Source organism: Dasypus novemcinctus, chromosome 1 (genome assembly GCF_030445035.2).
Source record: "Dasypus novemcinctus isolate mDasNov1 chromosome 1, mDasNov1.1.hap2, whole genome shotgun sequence".
In the NCBI taxonomy this organism is placed as follows: Eukaryota; Metazoa; Chordata; class Mammalia; order Cingulata; family Dasypodidae; genus Dasypus; species Dasypus novemcinctus.
The window spans coordinates 44,084,248-44,096,567 of NC_080673.1; the positions used below are offsets into that span (position 1 = coordinate 44,084,248).

The 12,320-nt window shown below is 36.2% G+C and overlaps 1 protein-coding gene and 1 non-coding gene across 2 annotated transcripts in view; both read left to right on the plus strand.

Annotated features, from left to right (window-relative positions):
* Window positions 1-12,320, plus strand: part of IQCM (IQ motif containing M) — a 470,255-nt gene that overhangs the window by 327,440 nt on the left and 130,495 nt on the right. The gene's annotated exons all lie outside the window — the stretch shown is intronic.
* On the plus strand, window positions 2,959-3,061 carry LOC111761028 (small nucleolar RNA U13). The gene has a single exon (XR_002794510.1). It is a non-coding gene; the product is annotated as a small nucleolar RNA U13 (small nucleolar RNA).

Here is a 12,320-nt window from a genome sequence, read left to right on the forward strand (position 1 = left end):
ATATGGCTTTATCATTTTGAAAATAGTTCTAAGCATAACCCATTTAAATTGTCTATATAATAATAGACGGTTCTTATTGTTATTATTTTAGATGTTTAATGAAGTGCGCCGCTTGGCTTCATGATGCTTATTAATATGTATGTACCTCCATACATAAATCTTCTATTATGTGTGTAGTTAAATAATATATATATTTATATATCTGATCATTGAAATTCAGAGAATTTTAAGAATCACAACTGAGTCTTTTTAGAACCATTAGCTTGGGATTTTGATGTTTTTCATTGATTATGCAACTTATTTTTCCAAATTATTACAATAATATTTCACACTTTGTCAATCTGTTTTCTGGAACTGTGTTTTAAGTTCATAGCGCAAACACCAGTAAAATTCAAAACCTAATATATTTATCTCCCTAATATTGGGCCTTTTTAACACAAAAGGCTGTTTGTATTTAGCCAAGATAAAAAAGCATACATTTCAAATTCTAGACAATTCCTCATTAATATATTTATTACATTTAAAAGGATTTCAATAAAATGATTAAAACCCTATTATAATATATGTATATATTTATAAACACATTTAATTATAGAGATATCCTTAAGTCCAGAATGTGTGACAGCAAAGCAGGTCAATTTCTTAAACAACAGTATTTCATTCAGTACCTAGGTGGTTGTAATTAACGTTTCTGTTTAGTTCTAATTATAGTTTTTGTATCACAGCCATTATGCTAATGGTGTTATTCAGTAGTATGTGAGATTGCATTCATTATCACTGGTGAATTAAACCTTTATTAAAGAAAAATTCCCGCAGGCCTCATTCTGAAGTTAAGTAATTATTCATTTGGCTTTATCCTAGCAATTAGCTTATATACTGTAGCACTCATTATTGAGTTTCTATACCTCACTGAATGAGATTAACCCACCATGGTAAATAAATGCCTAACAGCTCCCAAGCTCACAATGTGTTGCTTTTTAAGCATATTATTATATAACAAAATAAGGGATCAGAATGCATTGAAGCAGCATTCTGACTTCCAACAAAAAATGTACTTGCTGGGAGAACTATGCTGGACATTTTGTGTTTAATTCAGAATTTTTTTAAAAAAGCAGCTGAAGTCTTCCAACACTAAATTCACCTTTGTGGGTGTATGTTTTCCTTTGTTTAATTCCATTCCATTACTTGCTTGCTTGTGTTACCATGCCCATTTGATGTTGATAAAAGCCTATTTCAATAGCACAGCCTCAAAATAGAACAGCCAATTAAATCCCCATTCCAAATGTATTTGGAGAGGGCTAGATCATAGGAGTTTTTTAACTGAATGGGATCTTGGAATATTCATTATAAATCACTAGAATTTGTTTGATCTGTAGTTTAGTTAAAATGTTTTAAATATTGCTCTCTTTTCACTCTAGCATTCAGGCCATCAAAAGTTCTACTTTCTCAAAGTGTCATATACAGAACACCCAACTTTTTGTTTCAAGATTCACTATCAGCTGATGTTACCTGTTTAGTAGATAAAGTGTCTGATCTTGCCTTTTCTCATCTTGGGAATTATCTACCTTACTCTGCCTCTTCTATTTTCTCTAGAATTTACTTGTTAACAAAGCACTCCAAATTAAGATGCAAAACAGCTTCCGTTTGGTTATACCTGCCTCTTTTCAGTCCTTAAGGAGAAACCTGTCACTTTCATCTTTACACTTTTTAATGCAATCTACTCTCTCTATATTAAGGGACAACCTGAAAAATAACAGTGTAAATTTTGTTATTAGCAATGATGTACCTGGAAAAATACTATTAACAAATCCATAATGTATTTGTGTTCTTGACTGGAAATAAAATGGATATGAAAATTAACTTAGAGGTTTCAAAATTTGGTTATATCTAATTCCTGTCCCAAATTTGTTTTTAAAAAGTGAACTGTATTTTCAGAGAAAATTTTTAACATCTTGAAATTTATTTTCTCACTTTAGCGTAGCTATTGTTTTTTAATGCTTATTTTACAATCAGAGTATTCCTTATAATTCTGGATTCACAGGTAAGTATTTGTAAGGCAAAATAATAGATTTATTTCTGAATGCTTTATTTTTCTTTGTAGTAGATAAATATTACATGGTAAGTTCATTTTTCACCTATAAATTCAGTTATTGAAATACTTAAGAGCATAGTAACACCTCCTATAAACTCTTACAGTTTTATATGTTTAAAGAATCAAATATCAAGATAAAATATCTTTTAAAACATCTCCCTACCTTTCTTTCATCTATCTATCTCTCTCTCTTTTTCTCTCTCTCTCTCTCTTTCTATGTAAATCTTTAGAAATACACTGTTAATTCACAGTGATTAAAGGTGCATCTACTAATATCATACTAACCATGCTTGTGGTGTTCGAATAGAAGACTTTTTTACATATCAGAAGTCATAAAGATTGACTTTTAATTTCTGACAATAGCATTTAATGACACCTCTGTTTCTCTTTGTACTTTGTACATTGTCTAAGTGTTTACTGTAGCAGTTTGATATTATTTATGGATTCAAAAAAGAGTTATTGATTATGTTTGTAAACTGGTCTGTTCCTCTTGGCATGATACCCCTAGATTGTATTAAATTCACTTTTACTTTATTAAATGAAGATTAGGGCTTTGATGCCACCACATCTTTAGGGTGACTCAGTTTGAGTCCCCACCCCCTTTGTGGGCTATATAAATGGACAGTCACTCAAAAAGAGGGAGATACACAGAAAAGAGGGGGCTCCCTGAATTCTTATCTTGCCTCTGCCACTTAAAATTGATGTGATCTTGTGACCGTAATTTTATCCATCTGTTTCCCAGGATGGTCTTCCTTAATTGGGAGTAATAAGAGTGCCTATCAGAGTTGGCAGGAAGAAGAAAGGAGTTGACACATGTCAACCCTTAGAACAATGTCTATATAGGAAAAAAAACAACAACAAATGAGATTCTTTTGTGGTTCATAAGCATGATGAATAGGTATTTAAGATTTGTTTGAGATGTCCCTCCCTCAAACCTTGTTGCAATGTTAGCATATTACCCATCTGATGTGAGAAAAACAAATCACACATTTTAGCTGTTTATATTATAATAATTATCATTATTATTTTTTCAAAATATCATAACTTAGGCCATGTGGCAGAATTAGAACCTGTAACTCCTACCCGTGGAGCAGTGTTTTTCCTTCTATATCCCACAGCATTTGGATCAACATGTTCATCATGTTGTATTTCCATCTCATACTCAAGCTCATAAGGTCAGTGTGACCAGTTATTGGAATTAAGTAATTCAAATATGAATTTTTCCTGTTATAATCTAAAGGGTTTTTTAATCCTGTTGTGCTATTTTCTCTCCAGCAACAGTTGTCTCTTTTGATGCAGAGGGAAACTGAAGGGTTCTTAAGTTCTAAGATCTAGAATTATTGCCTCCATTATTCCATTGAAACCAGGACTTACCTTCATCATCATCAACTATTATTTATCAAATTACTTTTTTTTATTAGTAATTTGGGGGTCACAACCCTTACACTCTAGCCATTTTCATTTGATTTGGGAAAATAATAAGAAAATATAACCCAAATGTCCACTATCAGCAGCAGCATGGGGGTACAAATGAAATCACACTGTTAATATTCAAATTTTCCCTAATTATAACCTGAAATGGGATATTTACAGATTCTCAGGCACAAGACCACCTGTGCCCTCCTTCTATTCTCAAACCATTTGAGGTAGGCTCAGGGCTGTTATGATGCTCTCTGTTGCCTGTTTACTCCATGAAATTGATCTTGGATGTGTTTCCTGGTGATTCAAAGTTGCAGAACCCTACCAATACAGTCATGAGATGCTCCCTGCAGGCCTCGCTAAGCCAGAAACTTGCCATGTTTGGTGTCTACATTGGAAAATTGTCCTCTCACTAATAGTGTATCATGGCATTCTTATGCCCTAGTACCTAAAACACAGAATTTGTTCCCCTTGTATCAGAATGCCCTGTGACATAAGAGGTCCACCAAGCCTGTGCCAGCTGGTAGAATAGATCCAGCCTGTCAGAACCTAAGAATCTACAGGTCCCATAAGAATCTACTGGTCCCACATGCATGTGCACTCTTTGGTCTGCCATTCCCCAAACAAGAAAGACAAGACCTCTAGCTTCTAGGCCCAGTGCCCATCTGCCTCCCGACTGTTGAAATTAACTCCATCCACCACACTCCTCTTATGGCTCTCCTTGCTCACTCACTTCCAGTCACACAGGCCTTCTTTCTGTTCCTTGAACATGTTTCAGGGATTTTGCACAGGCTTTCCCCGTATTTGAAATGAAAATAGCAGTAATAAGAATAGCCAATGCTTACTGTACACTTACTCTATCTCTGGCATGATTCCAAGTAACTTAAAGGTGTTAACTTGCCTATTCCTCAGAACAACCTCACAGGATAAGTACTACTATCATTATCCTCATTTTAGAGCTGAATAAATGGAGACAAATGGCTTAAGAAATTTGCCCAAGATCACTTATTTGAAAATGAAGCGTCAGGGTCTGACCCTCGGCAGTCAGGCACCAGAGCACTCAAGTCTTCACCCCAGTAAACTAGCCATGGCTCTTTGTGGCTGACTCCACATCTCTCTAATTCCTTCACAGCATGGCTACCATCTGGATTATCTTTTTGTTGATCATTTTTTGTTGTTTCCCTTAAGAATGTAAGCCTCCTAATATGCTAGCTGACAGGTATATAGTTCTTACCAAGTTAAAGGTGCTTTACATGGACTAATTCATATAATTCTCACCAAGAGCTTCTTAGCAGGTTAATTATTTTTTATAAATGAGGCAATCAAAGCTCAGAAACATCAAGAATTTTTCCCAGGGTCACACAGCTAATAACTATTGTAACTAGAATTTAATCCCTTAAATCTGGCTCTTGCGTCAGTGCTACTAACCACTCTGTTCAGACCTGCTTCTCTTAGTTCTGTATCTGCTTTTCATACTTTTTAGTCTACTATATCTTTAGCTTTGGGACATATTGATGTTTAATATTTGTTGTCACATGGACAGTCCAGAGATTCAGGTCTCCTGAGTATACACCAACACCAGCTCCAACCACAGGTCCAGTAAAAGTGACAGAAGAGGCATGTGTAGAAAGGTCACATCTGAAGTATTCTTTAAAACCATAGACCTTAGGGCAAGAGTTGATATGTTTCTGATTTCTGTTTTGCTTCCAGACCATAAATCCCTCTTGTTTTAAGAGGTCTGTGCCATTTGACTATATCATCCCTGTCCCCACAACATGTATCTATCTATATCTATATCTATATCTATATCTATATCTATATCTATATCTATATCTATATCTATATCTATATCTATATCCATATCCATATCCATATCCATATCTATATCTATCAATCTTCTATCTATCTATCTATCTATCTATCTATCTATCTATCTATCTATCTATCTATCTATCTATCTATCTATCTATCTATCTATCATCTTTCTCTGAGGTCTTTGACATCCAGCTACTCCATCCTAGGCGATTTCAACATCCAACTGACAGGACAAGACCACTTCATTTACAATAACCTTCTTCACTCCACTTTGGTCACCCCACTCAAAAATCCTGACATATCCCTTGCCATTACTCATACTGCTCCACTATTGTTTGCATTTGTCTTTGAGAACATTTGGTTTAATGTTTGTCTCCCACAGATCCTACCTGAAAATAAGTTCTGTGAGGGCAAGAACATCTATTCTTGGTTACTTTTCCCCAAATGCTTAACACAGTGTGTGCTACAAATTAAATATCCACATGCTTATTAACATTTCTGCCCCATCTCACCAGAGAGAAATTTCTCCTTTACAGAATTCCTTCCCCTTGTGAACATCAGCTCTTGTTAACAGGTTCCTGGGTGATCACAGCCTGTCAGATTATCAAAAAAAAAAAAAAAAAAAGCCTAATATCAGTCGTGGTTTAGGTTCAGCTAAGACAGGAAAAAATAACTTCAATAAAGGTAGCCTAAGATAAGCCCTGAGTGAACACCAACAATTGATTGATCAACGACAGCAGGAAGGGCATATAGACTTTTAGTTTTAACTTTATGAACACAGGCATATTTCACAAAAACAATGTCTTTTGATAGATGTAAAATGTATTGCTGTTTCTTTTCCCCTGAAATTTCTTGTCTCTGATATGTGGTTAAATAAAAGTGAAGAGAATACAGGCAGGGGCTGATGGCCTATAAAGTTCTTTGTACCCAGCTGCTTTCAAAGAGGTCAGATTTGCCTCTCCTTAATTTGTGAAATTCCTTTCAATTTGATTTTCATTTAATGTATGTAACAAGCTTTGTAAATTGTAAATGCTATTCAAATGAAAAGTTGCTGTTGTGCTAATAGTAATGACATTATATAGAGCAATGGGACTGTCTGCCACTGACCCGAAAGGGAGAAGACTTTCCCTTTCTCTTGGGTCTCGTGAGCAGAGAAGCTTACCCTCTCAGTTTGCTTTTTTTTTTCTTTTTCTTCTCATATTGGCTCTTAAGGTTACCAATAAATGGTTTAAAGAAAAAAAAATTAAGGGCATTTCCTTCCCTAGAGCTTAGAATAAATCAGGCCTATAGGAGATACCTAGGAACTGACTTCTTCTTTCTCTAGGCTGATGTCTTTTTTTGGAGTTTTAAAGATAATTAAAAATTCATTCTTTCCCCAAACTACAACACACTAATACGAATGTCATTGCAGCACTGTAGCCCAGACTGTTACTGACTTGAGTAGACTCAGTGGCCATGTTGGAATTCAAGCAGCCTGATCTTACTGCTTGTCACTTAAGCCTTAGAGATATTTTTGCCTACAATCTAATTCAATATCTTAATATGAATCTGCATTAATAATAGAGAACCTATGCTCCTCTTGCCATACTGATGTAAAATTGAGAAGGACTCTGAATTTTGTTTATACCATTAGGAATATTGGCTGATACATATTTTTCCCACAAAAAGTAGAAATGTCTTTACTTTTGTCATGTCCGTCAATTACTCTGCCCTCCTCTAACTTTTTCTGTTAACACTTTGAATTAGTGTGATACTTTCGTTATAATTGAGAAAAGTATTGTTATAATTATACTACTCACAGCAAATAGTTTACATTTGAGTTCACTGTGTTGTACAGTCCTATCTGTTGTTTTTTAATCTTTTAACTTTATTTTTAAACAAGTTTTAAACTACAGAAGAGTTACATTAAAAATGTAGGGGACTTCCCTATACCCCACCCCACCCTCACATTTTACCCTATTAATAAGATCTTATATTTGTATGGCACATTTGTTACAATTGATGAACAAATATTGACGCATTACTACTAACCATGGTCAATGGTTTACATTATGGTTTCTATTTTGTGCCATTTACTTTTATAGTTTGACAAAATGTATAATGGCCTGTATCTGTCATTGAAAAATCAGGCAGAACAATTCCAATTCCCTAAAAATGACCTATGTACCATCTATTCTTCCATATCCCGTCCCTCAAAACTTATGGTAACCACTAAGTTTCCATTTTATAAGAAAAAGGTTCAAGTTTCATGCATTAATATTGAGAGCTTGACATATTGGTCTTTTTTCTTTATTTAGGCACTGCCTATATACTGGACAGTTTCTTGCCCCTTTATCTGAGAACATAGCAGGACTCCCTAGGATAAGAGTTTAATATTTTGTTGTTTATAGTTGTGGGTCTCCACCCACTGAGATAACACAAGGTGAAAACATCCATATACCATAGAAGTATGCCCCAGACACACCCTTTTCCATACATCCTCCCCACCACCCACATCCTGTACCAGTGACCCTTCTGTGCTATATTTGCCAAAAGATATTCTCACAACTGTATTTTCAACCACAGACCTCCACCTTCCCAGAGTTCACCTGGTCCTTCCTCTAGCTTTTCCCCCATTCCATAGATAGTCCAAACTACTCCTCCAGCCCTGTTCACACTCACCCTCCAGTGCTGTCGACCCCACTCACTATTTGCTGCCCCACCATCATGCCCATCCACTGCAAAACATCCCCATCCACCTTATGATAGGTTCTGTTCAGATTGAGCATCTGCTTCCCACTCTACTCCCTCTTTGTCTCCTGTTAACCTATCTTCCAGACTCTATCTCTGTGAGTCTGCTCAATATACTTAAGTCATATCTGCCTTCATCTTGATACCATAGATGCACCAATCTATACATGCTCCAATCTGAAATTAATCTCTTTACTCATACCCTAGATCCTGACCCATTTCACCTCCCCAAGAACATTGCTCCAGCAAACCCACCTCTCCAAATCATCATTTGTTTTCTTTTTACTGGATTATTCCCATCAATATACAAACATGCTATTATTCTTTCTATCTTAAGAAAAAAATCTTTCTTCCCTTTCTACCACTCTTTCACAGCAAAACATTCTCAAAAGAGTTGGCTTCTACTCAGTATTCTCAGTTCCTCTCCTCTTTTTTCACCTTCCATTACTCCAACTGCTTGTATTAGGCAGGGTCCTCTAGAGAAACAGAACTGACAGGAGATATCTGTAAATATTAAGAGATTTAAAAAAAAATAAGAATTGTCTCATGCAACTATGGGGCTGGGCAAGTCCAATTCTGTAGGGCAGGCTCCAAGGTGGGAAGTCTGGTGATGGTTTTCAATGAATTCCCAAGAAGAAACTGGCTGGCTGAAATAGAAGTGGAAATTCTCTCTTTTGATGGCTGGGATCATCAGTTCTCCTTTTTAAAAATTAATTACTATTATTATTTTTAAAGAAGGTTTAGATTACATAACTGAGTTCTCCTTTTAAAGCTTTCAGATGGTTAGATGAGATCTCTCTCATTGCTGAAAGCAGTCTCTTTAGTTTTTTGTAGATATAATCAGCCATAGATGCAATCAACCTACTGATAATTTAAGTCCACAAAATATCATCATAGTAACAATTAAGCCAGTGCTTGCTTGGCTAAACAACTGACACCAAAATCTGGCCGAGTTGGTGCATGAACTTAACCTTCACACTTCTTTTGTCAAAGGCACCAATAACCTTCAATTTGCAAAATCCAATGGTCAATTTTCTGCTGTCCTCTTACTTGGCCTACCAGTAGCATTTCCCACAGTTGATCTCTTTGGTACACTTTTTGTTGTTTTTGTTATTTAAAGGCATCGCATTCCCCTGGTTTTCTTCCCCCCTCACTGGTGTGTCTTTCTCAGTCTTTTTGCTGATTTCTCATCCTGTCTCCTTCATCTTAGTGTTGTGATTCCCCAAGCCTCAGTATTTGGTTCTTTTCCCTTCTCTATTCTTACTCACTCACTTGGTGATTTCATCTCATGACTTTAAATACCATGTATTTAAATGATCACTCCCAAATGTTTTTACCCCAGACATCTCTCCCAACTCCAGGCTTGTATGTGTAACTCCCTATTCAATATTTCTACTTAGAATTCTGATAGATTCTCCAGATTCAACATGTCCAAACTGGATTCCTGATCTGCAGGTTCACATCAGCCTCACAACATTCTTACCCATCTAGTTAATGGCAATCCCATCCTTTCCATCATTCTAAGGCCCAGAATCTAAATACTTTCTTGACTCTTTTCTTTCACTCCTTATATCTCATGTGTTTGGAAATCCTATTGGTTCAATCTTCAAATATATTCAAAATCTGACTAAAAACTTAACCTTTGCTGCTAAGCCATAGTCAGAGCCATCATCTTACCTGGATGTTGTAATAACCTACTTACAGGTAGCCCTGTGCCATCTGCCCCACCCCCCACCACCGCCCCTAGTACATTTCCAACACAGCAGCCAGAATGATTACTTTAAAATGTGTCAGGTTGTATCTTTACTCTGCTCACAACCTTCCTTTGGTTTCCCCTTCACCTGAGTAAGAACTAAAGACCTTTCAATAGCCTTCAACACCCTGAATTATCTGGCACCCCGATACTGTTCTGGCCCCATCTCTTACTACTTTAGTCCTCACTAACTCTGTGCTGTTACACTGACCTCCGTGTGGTTTGTTTGTTCATTTGTTTAGGACCTCACAGCCATGCAACAACCATTCCTTCTTCTAGGAATCTTCTCTTGGACTCATTTGGGAGTATTAGTTGCCTGTTTTTTCCCTTGGCTTCTGGTATATCTCAATATATAGAGAAACACTATGTTTTTAGTTACCATGTCACAAGTGCTTTTAATAGAGCTAGAGAAACAATTTAAAGCTTGTGCATTCTTTATATAAATTGTGCTTGTCAAACCATATATCTCACTCTGTGTTATATATTTGATTAAAAAATCAAAATGTAAAACTATCTTGCTGTTCATTGAAATTCTTTATATCCAATACCTTATGAAAAAGTATCTTACATCTAAGTATCCTCTCATTTAGAAATTATTTATGATTTTTTTAGGATTTACTTATGAATCCAAAAAAGACAAGGATTATGTTTGTAAACTAGTTTGTTCCTCTTGGTGTGATGACTTTTGATTGTATTAGATTTGGTGAGGGGCCTCTGATTAAGTTTACTCCATAAAATCAATTTAGGACTTCTGATTGGGCTACTCAGTAAGGTGTAACTCGGGTTGAGTCCCTGCCTGCTTTGGCTTATATAAATGGAAACACACTCAAGAAGACATACAGAAAAAATATGGGAAGAGAGAGTTCTGTCATGTTTGATATTGGGGCCCTGGAGAGAGATGAGCCATTTGACTATTAGTTTATAGCTGACCTTGGAAAGAGATGAGATCAGCTGAGCAGCTGAGAGTCCTGGAAAGAAACAAGCCCCATGCCAGGCTGAAGCTGAGAGATAGGAAGGCTGAACTTTTGCAGAGATTGGCAACCATCTTGCTTCAACACGTAGCAACTGACTTTGGTGAGAAAGCAGCCTTGAGTTGAACCCTTTAGGATCTTTTAATGGTACATTTTTACCCCAAATAAATACCCTTTATAAAAGCCAACAGATTTATGGTACTTTGCATCAGTATCCCTTTGGCAGACTAATACAGTCTTCCTTACATATCATCTTGAATATGGTTTTTTTTTTCCTTTTTTTCTTTCCGTAGGCTTGTTAGTGTCACAGGTATAATGAAATTGAGGGCAGGGCAGAAAAAAATAGTTACAGTTTTCTTCTATCTGCATCTGTGTGCACACCCTCATTTTAGACTTTATAACTATTATTATTTAATGTTATATCATGATTTTAATTTGTAAAGAGGTTAGGGGAGGATATAAACTTGTGCTTTCCAGTATAGTATCCAACTAATCAAATTTAACAAATTAAAGTTAATTTCTTTAGTCATTGTTTTAGTTTGCCTAAAGGCTGTAAAGTATCAGAAATCGGTTGGCTTTTATAAAAGGGATTTATATGGGGTAAAAGCTTACAGTTCCAAGGGCATGAAAAGTCCAAACCAAAGTACCATTAGTGATGCTTTCTCACCAAAGTCAGCTACTGTTGATCCTGGTGTGTTGCCATGTGGTGAAGCAAGATGGCTGATGGTACCTGCCCAGATTTCAGTCTTCCACTCTGCGCTCGCCCTTTCCTCTTGAGCTTTGTGCGTAAGCGATCCTGTATTCCTATTTCTCCTGGCATAGCACTTGTTTCTTTCTGGGTCTCCTATATTATTAGTCTCTCCTGATCCGATCTTCCCAAGTTTGACTCTAACCTATCAGGCCAATGGCTCATCTCTCCCCAGTGACACAGTGGTTTGAGCCTCTCCTTTCTGTCACATGGCAGAATCCTAATCCACAGAGCTCTGGCAAGGTAAAAACAGAATAGACTCTGATTCCAGATGGGTCTAGAAACACATAAGATACTCTGTCGAAAACTTAGTTTGGGAGACAGCAGAGATCTGGGTCCTGGATTTGGAAAGAATTTAAGATGGAGTTTTGGGTTATTTATGAAAGCCAAGTCTAGAAACCAGTTAGTAGAATTAGATTAAACATAAGAATAAGGCTAATGCTAAGAGCAATCTAAGCGTCTCATGAATAAGAACGTGGGGCAGAGCAGAACCATCAGGTGGGGTTAAGTGCTCTTTCTGTGGTGATTGGAGGTATGAAGAGTCTTAGATTAATAGTACATTTTAATTAATTGAGTAGAAGTATTTTATATGTAAGATAAAACAGATAAAGGATGACTGTCATTAATTGTAATTCTACTTTTGTACCTAACCTAGAAAGAAATATGAAGTCACTAAATTTTTATCTGAAGAGCTACTCTTTGAGATTCAAGAAAGATTTCTACTTATTGGTCTACTAATGTCATTTTCATGTTTTACTTCTGAAATTTTTATGCTAAAGTTGTTATTTTTCC